The sequence below is a fragment of the Phodopus roborovskii genome, unplaced genomic scaffold (assembly GCF_943737965.1).
Source record: "Phodopus roborovskii unplaced genomic scaffold, PHOROB, whole genome shotgun sequence".
NCBI classification, from domain to species: Eukaryota; Metazoa; Chordata; class Mammalia; order Rodentia; family Cricetidae; genus Phodopus; species Phodopus roborovskii.
Window position 1 is genome coordinate 286,598 of NW_026125956.1, and position 8,317 is coordinate 294,914.

Here is an 8,317-nt window from a genome sequence, read left to right on the forward strand (position 1 = left end):
CTTGATTTAAGTTTGGTAAGTATAGTTATCCAGATTTTGGACACTAATTTGAATTTTCAAATTTTGTGGCGTACAGGTTTTCAAAGTAAAACCTGAAACTTGTCTGTATTTTCTCAGTGTACATTGTTATGTCCCCCTTTATATTTCTCATTTTGTTAATTTGCATATTGTCTCTCTCATTTTTGTTAGTTTTAATAAAGTTTTGTCTATCTTTTTGATAGTCTTGAAAAAACAACTCTTTGTTGCAGTGATTATTTTGTATTGTTTTCCTTGTTTCTACTTTATTGTTTTCAGCTCTCAAATTGATTTTTTCCTGGTGTCTTCTCCTCTGGGGTGAGTTTGCTTCTTTTTGTTCTAAGGCTTTCAGTTGTGTTGTTATTTCTCTAATGTGAATATCCTCTGTTTTCTTCAAATGAACACTTAGGGCAATGAACTTCCCTGGTAGCACTGCTTTAAAGGTATCCCATAAATAGGTAGGCATGTTTTGTCCTCATTCTCATTGAATTCTAGGAAGTCTTTAATTTCATTCTTTATTTCTTCTTTGACACAGGTATGTTATAATTGCACATTGTTCAGTTTCCATGAGTCTGTAGGGTTTCTGTGATTTGTGTTGGTGTTGAACTCCAACTTAAAGCATGGTGGTCTGATAAGATACAGGGGATTATTCCAATGTTTTGTATCTGCTGAGGTTTGTTATGTTGCCTAGTATGTGCTCAACTTTAGAGAAGTTTCCTTGTGGAGCAGAGAAGAAGTTATATTTTTCTGTGTTTGGATGGAATGTTCTATAGATGTCTGTTAAACCCAATTGAGACATAACTTCTGTTAGTTCTTTTGTTTCTTTGTTAAGTTTCTGGTGGTCCTGTCTGGTGGTGAGAATGGGCTGTTGAAGTCTCCCACTAAGAGTGATATGAGGTTTTATATGAGCTTTGTATTTTAGTAGCATTTCTTTTATGAATGTGATTGCCTTTGTATTTGTGGCATAGATGTTCAGAATTGCTACTTTGTGGTCATGGATTTCTCCTGTGATGAGTATGAAATAACTGTCTTCATCTGTTTTGATTGATTTTGGTTTGAAGTCTAACTTTTTAGATATTAGGATAGCTTCACCTGCTTGCTTCTTGGGTCCATTTGATTAGAAGATCTTATCCCAACCCTTTATCCTGAGGTAATGTCTATCTTTGAAGCTTAAATGTGTTTCTTTCTCATGAAGCAGAATGATGGGTTCTTGATAGAACCTTGTTTTGCATGTTAAGACCATTGAGAGAAAGTGAAGACCTTGATTGTTAATTCTTGTTTGTTTTTTATTTGTTGTTGGCAGTGGTATTATGAATATATTTGCCCTGGGTTTTCCTTTGGATTCTGGTGAAGTGGAATTATGTATTTTCTATGTCTTTGTGATCATAGTTAACTTTCTTGAGTTGGAATTTTCCTTCTAGAACTTTCTATAGGGCTAGATTTGCAGATAAGTATTGTGAAAAATATGTTTTTCATTGAATATCTTGATTTCTCTGTCTACAATGATTGAGTGTTTTGCTGTCTATAGTACTTTGGGCTGGCATCTGTGCACTGTTACTATGTGTAGAATACCTATCCAGGTCCTTCTGGCCTTTACTTTCCACGTAGAAGTCAGTTGTATTTTGATAGGGCTCTCTGTATATTAGCTGAACTTTTTTTTAGTTGCTCTTAATATTCTTTCTTTATTCTGTATGTTAGGTGTTTGATTATTATGTGTCGAGGGGGGTCTTTTTTTTGGTTCAGTTCATTTGGTGTTCATTATTCTTCTTGTACTTTTATGGGCATGACCTTCTTCAGCCTGGGATATTTTTCTTTAATGATTTTGTTGAACATGTTTTCTGCAATTTTGAACTAGGCTTCTTTGCCTTCTTCTATGCCTATTATTGTTACGTTTGGCCTTTTCAGTGTTCCATGTTTCCTGGATGTTTTATGTTAAGGTTTTGTTTTATGTAAGATTTTCTTTGGGTGATCAATCTATTTCCTGTAGTTTGTCTTCATCACCTGAGATTCTCTCTTCCATCTCTTGTATACTGTTATGCTTTTTTTTTTGATACCTGCAAAGGTAGTATTTATTTAGTTAGGGATACATATGCATATATATATTACTTATTGCAATAAGAACTAATAAAAATATAGATCATGAATGTGCAAGAAAAGGAATATAGGAACATACAGGGAGATTTCATTATATTAAAAGTACAAAGAAGAATAATAACACTAGTTAATAAGTTGTTCCAATGACTTTGGAAGACTCTGATCCCAAATCTCAGAATTCCTGAATTCTTTTCTTTTTTTTCTTTTTTTATTTTATTTTACATGTTGATCCCAGTTCCCTCTCCCTCTCTCCATCCCTCCATCCATCCCTCCCTCGATCCCTCCCTCTCTCCCTCTTTTTCTACATTCTCTCCTCTCTCACTTGCACCATGACAAACTTCCCCTTCTTCCACCCAAACCAATTCCACATGTAGGGCAAAGCCATCCAGGTGAGGTCTTATAAATCTGTCAAGTCATTTGAAGTAGGGACTATAACTTCTCTCTTGCCTCTAGGTTAAGGCAGGATCCCTCTATGGGGGATGTGTACCCAAAGTCATTTTGTGCAACAGGAATACATGCTGGTTCCTCTGTTTGAGGTCCCTTGGACTGCTCAGTCCTTCTAGCTGAGACCCATATTCAGGGGGTCTGAATCAGTACCATGCTGGATTACCAGCTATCAGTCTGGGGATCCCTTAGCTCCTCCTTGTTCAGGTCAGCTGTCTCTATGTTTTTCTGCAACCTGTTCTTGTCCTCTCACTCTGCATCTGGATTCTAGTTAGACTCAGTGTTTAGTTATGGGTGTTTGCTTCTGTTTCCAACAGGTACTAGATGAGGGCTCCATGATGGGGGATAAGTTATTTGTTGATCTCACTATCCAGGAAGTTGATTTATGGTAGCCTTTCTATGGTTGCTCAAATTGTTAATTAGTGGCAGTCTTATAGGTCTCTAGACTTTCTTTAGGTACAGTTTTCTCTTCAAACCAATAATCGCTCCCTCTTTTATGTTTGTTCTCTCTCTCTCTCTCTCTCATCTTCTATTCCTATCCTAGATAATTCTCCCTAGTCTCAAGTGCTTTCCTCTCCTTCCCATCTCTTTCTCCTAATTCTCTCTCCATTCACTGCCCTCCCAAACTTCCCATGTGCTCTGGGGGACTTGTCCCTGCTTCTGTGAGGGACTTTATATGAATCTCTTAGAATAAACCTTGTATCCTAGTTCCTTTGGTGGTGTGAATTATAGGCTGTTGATCACTGTGTCTGTGCTCCTAGAGTTATGTTCAGGAAGTGGTCTCCTATACCAATTTGTTCAAGGGTACATCCTACTTTCTCTTCTACGAGGTTCAGTGTGGATGGATTGATGTTGAGATCTTTGATCCATTTGGATTTGAGTTTTGTGCATGGTGATAGACATGGGTCTATATGCAGTCTTCTACACACCATCATCCAATTGTGCCAGCACCATTTGTTGAAGATGCTTCCCTTCCCCATTGTATTCTTTTAGCTGTTTTGTAAAAAATCAGGTGTTCATAGGTATGTGGGTACATATCAGGATTTTTGATTCAATTCCACTGGTCTACCTGTCTATTTTTGTGCCAATACCAGGCTGTATTCAGAAGTATAGCTCTGTAGTAAAGCTTAAAGTCAGGGATGGTGATGCCTCCTGAAATTCTTTTGTTGTGCATGGTTGTTTTGGCTATCCTGGGTGTTTTGTTTTTCCATATAAAGTTGATTATTATTCTTTCAAGGTTAGCGAAGAATTGTGGTGGGATTTTAATGGGGATAGCATTGATGTGTAGATTGGTTTTGGCATGTTTGCCATTTTTACTATGTTTATCCTACCTATCCAAGAACATGGAAAATCTTTTAATTTTCTGGTATCTTTTTTAATTTCTTTCTTTAGAGCCACAAAGTTCTTATTATATAGGTCTTTCACTTGTTTGGGATGCATTACCACAAGATACTTTATGTTGTTTGTGGCCATTGTAAAGAAGTTGTTTCTTTGATTTCTTTCTCTGTCTCTTTGTCATCTGAATAAAGTAGGGCTACTGAGTTTTTGGGTTTATCTTGTATCCTGCTAGATTGCTGAAGGTGTTTATCAGTTGTAGGAGTTCCCTGGTAGTTTATTGCATCAATTATATAAACTATCATCATCTGCAAATAGAGACAGTTTGACTTCTTCCTTTCCAATTTGGATCCCCTTGATCTCCTTTTGTTGTCTTCTAGCTTTAGCTATAACTTCAATTACAATAGAAGAGATATGGAGAGAGAGGCCAGTATTGTCTTGTTCCTGACCTTAGAGGAATCGCCTTAAAGCTTCTCTCCATTCAGTTTGATGTTGGCTGTTGGTTGGCTGTATATTTTTCTTATTATGTTTAGTTATGTTCCTGTTATCCCTGTTATCCCTGAACTCTCCAAACCTTTATCATGAAAGGGTGTTGAATTTTGACGAAGGCTTTTACAGCATCTAGGGAGATGATAATATGGTTTTTCTTTTTCATTGATAGGGATGAAGCCTAGTTGGTCATGGTGGATGATTTCTGTGATGTATTCTTGGATTCGGTTTGCCAGTATTTTATTGAGTATTTTTGCATCAAAGTTCATCAGGGATATTGTTATGTAGTTTTCTTTCTTAGTTGCATCTTTTTAAGGCTTGGATACCAAGATGATTGTTGCCTTTATAGAAAGAGGTTGGTAATGAACCTTCTGGTTCTATTGTGTGGATCAATTTGAGGAATATTGATATTAGTTCTACCTTGAATTTCTTGTAGATTTCTGCACTGAAGCCATCTGGCCCTGGCCCTGGGCTTTTTTTTTTTTTTTTTTTTGAAGGCTTTCAATGACTGCTTCTATTTCATTGCGGGTAATAGATGCATTTAAGTTGTTTGTCTATTGTTGATTTAATTTTGGTAAGTGCTAGTTAGCCAGAAATTTGTCCATTTCCTTTGAGTTTTCAAATTTTGTGGAATAAAGGTTTTCAAAGTATGACATGAAAATTGTCTGGATTTCCTCTGTGTCCATTGTTATGTTCCTATTTTCGTTTCTGATTTTGTTAATTAGCATGTTCACTCTCTGTTTCTTCATTATTTTGGATAGTTTTGTCTATCTTGTTGATTTTCTTAAAAAACAAAAAACTCTTTGTTGCATTGTTTTTTTTTTTTTTTTTTTTTTTTTTTTTTTGTATTGTTTTCCTGGATTCGATTTTGTTGATTTCAGACTTCAAATTGATTATTTCCTGGCATCTACTCCTCTGGGGTTAGTTTGTTTCTTAGTGTTCTAAGGCTTTCAGTTGTTCTGTTAATTCTCTATTGTGACTATCCTCTGTTTTCTTCATATGGGCACTTAGTGCAATGAATTTCCCTCTTAACACTGCTTTCAAGGTGTCCCACATGTTCAGGTATGTTGTGTCCTCATTCTAGTTTAATTTTAGAAAGTCTTTAATTTCTTTATTTATTTCTTCTTTGACCCAGGTGTGGTGCAATTGCACATTGTTCAGTTTCCATGAGTTTGTAGGTTTTTTGCCATTTGTGTTGTTGTGACTTCCAATTTTATAGCATGGTAGTCTGATAACATACACGGGACTATTCCAATTCTCTTGTATATGCTGAGGTTTGTTATGTTCGATTTTAGAGAAGGTTCCATGTAGAACAGAGAAGAAGGTATATTCTTTTGTGTTTGGATGGAATGATCTATAGATGTCTGTTAAACACAGTTGAAACATAACTTCTTTTAGTTCTTTTGTTTCTTTGTTGAGTTTCTGATTAGTGGTCCACTCTAGTGGTGAGAGTGGTGTGTTGAAGCCTACCACTATAAGTGTGTGAGGTTTATGTGAACTTTGATTTTCAGTAGTGTTTCTTTTACGAATGTGGGTGCCTTTATATTTGGGGCATAGATGTTCAGAATTGAGACTTTGTGTTGATGGATTTCTCCAATGATGAATACAAAATGACTGTCTTCATCTCTTTTGATTAATTTTGGTTTGAAGTCTAACTTGTTAGATATTAGGATATCCACACCTACTTGCTTCTTGTGTCCATTTTATTGGAAGATCTTTTCCCAACCCTTTACCCTGAGGTAATGTCTATCTTTGAAGCTTAGATGTGTTTCTTGTATGTAGCAGAAGGATGGATTCTGTCTTCTTATCCATTCTGATAGCCTATCTCTTTTTATAGGAAGTTAAGACCATTAATGTTGAGGGTGAGTAAGGTCCAATGACTGTTAATGCTTCTTTGTTTTAGATTTGTTTTTGGCAGTGGTATTTTGATTATATTTTTCCTACTATACCCTTGGTTTCTGGTATATTGGGATTATCTTGTGCCTATATCTTTGTTAGCATAGTTAACTTCCTGGGGTTGGAATTTTCCTTCCAAAACTTTCTGTAGGGCTGGATTTGTAGATATGTATAGTGAAAATCTGGCTTTGTCATTAAGTATCTTGTTTTCTCCATCTATAGTAATTGAGAGTTTTGCTGGTTATAGTAGCCTGGCCTGGCATCCATGGACTATTAGTACTTGTAGAACATCTATGCAGGTACTTCTGGCCTTTAGGGTTTCCATGTAGAATCAGGTGTAATTTTGATAGGTGTGCCTTTATATGTTACCTGTCTTTTTCCTTCGCTGCTCTTAATATTCTTTCCTTATTCTGTATGTTATGTGTTTTGATTATTATATGTCAAGGGGTCTTTTTCTTCGGTCCAGTCTATTTGGTGTTTGGTATGGTTCCTGTACTTTCATGGCTGTGTCATTCTTCAGTTTGGGAAAGTTTTCCTCAATTATTTTGTTGAATATGTTTTTGGTACCTTTGAACTGGGCTTCCTCACCTTCCTCTATGCCTATTATTCTTAGGTTTGGCCTTGTTAATGGTGTCCCACATTTCCTGGAGGTTTTGTGTTCAGGATTTGTTGGATTTACGATTTTCTTTGGACGATGTATCTATTCTCTACTTTATCTTCCGCACAGGAGATATTCTCTTCCATCTCTTGAATTCTGTTTTTTATGCTTGTGTCTGTAGTTCCCGATCATTTGCCCAGTTTTTATATTTCCAGCATTCCTTCAGCTTGTGTTGTCTTTATTTTCTCTGTTTCATTTTCCAAATCTTGAACCTTTTTCTTCACCTGCTTAATTGCCTTTTCTTGGCTTTCTGTAGTTTTTTTACTTTAAGAAATTTGTTTTTTTTTTTCTTCCAATTTTTGGGTTTTTTTTTCTTCCATTTCTTTAAGGGAGTTTCATACTCTAGGCCGCAGTGTCTTCTCAAACACCTACCTGTCTTAGGGTTGATTTTCAATAACCTCACTAGCTAGGTCTGTATGGTGGGTGCAATCACAGCATCACTTCTTGGGGCCCCTCAGGGGACTGGAAGACTAAGGGATACACTGCCACAGCCAGCTCAAGGCTGGCATGGGTGTGGCTTCTTTGAGGGCATCTATCATTTTTGTGATGATAATTTTTAAGTCGTTCTCTTCTGCTTCATCTACTTTGTTGTGTTCAGGTCTAGTTGGTGTAGATTCCCTAGATTCTGTTGGTGTGGTGCTTGTCTTTCTGTTCTTAGGTGTTTTCTTGTATTACCCTCTTCCCATAGCTTCTTCCAGTAGGTGTTGATGTGGTCTCTCCCTCTCTCTATGATACTTCCCTGGTGGGCTTAGGTGGATCAAAGGTTTAATTTATGTAGCTCTGGGTGGTCCAATCTTTCTAGGAGGTCTTTTCACAGGCAGGTGCCAGATGATGGTTGTCAGTAATAAGGCTTTAGCAGAAGACTGGCAATGGGAGTCAAAGATCCCGAAGGCTGGGACTTAGGATGTTCCTTGTGCCTATAGGCAGATCTAGCCTGGGCCTGGCACTCTCCAGCTAGGCCTCTTAAGCAGAGGCCTGATGGGAGATGCCATTATGTATATATGTTTTTTATATTGGTTAATAATAAAGCACTGTTGGCCAATAGGAAAGGAAGATAGGAGGGACTAGGAGACAAGGAGGAAATAGGAAGGAGGAAGGAGGAGTCAAGATGGAGAGTCTGAAGAGAGCAGTATGTCGCCGGCTCCCCGGTAAGAGAAATACATAGATCAGCAAAAATGGGTTAATAATTAAGGCAGAGCTAGCCGATAAGAAACAAGTAACAGGGCCAACAGCATTGTATCAAATACAGAGTCTGTGTATTATTTGGGGCTGACGCGACGACAGGACAAGACCAGAGGCGACAGACAAAAAAACCGTACACGTTACAGATGGTAGCACACGCCTTTAATCCCAGCACTCAGGAGACAGAGGCAAGCAGATCTCTGT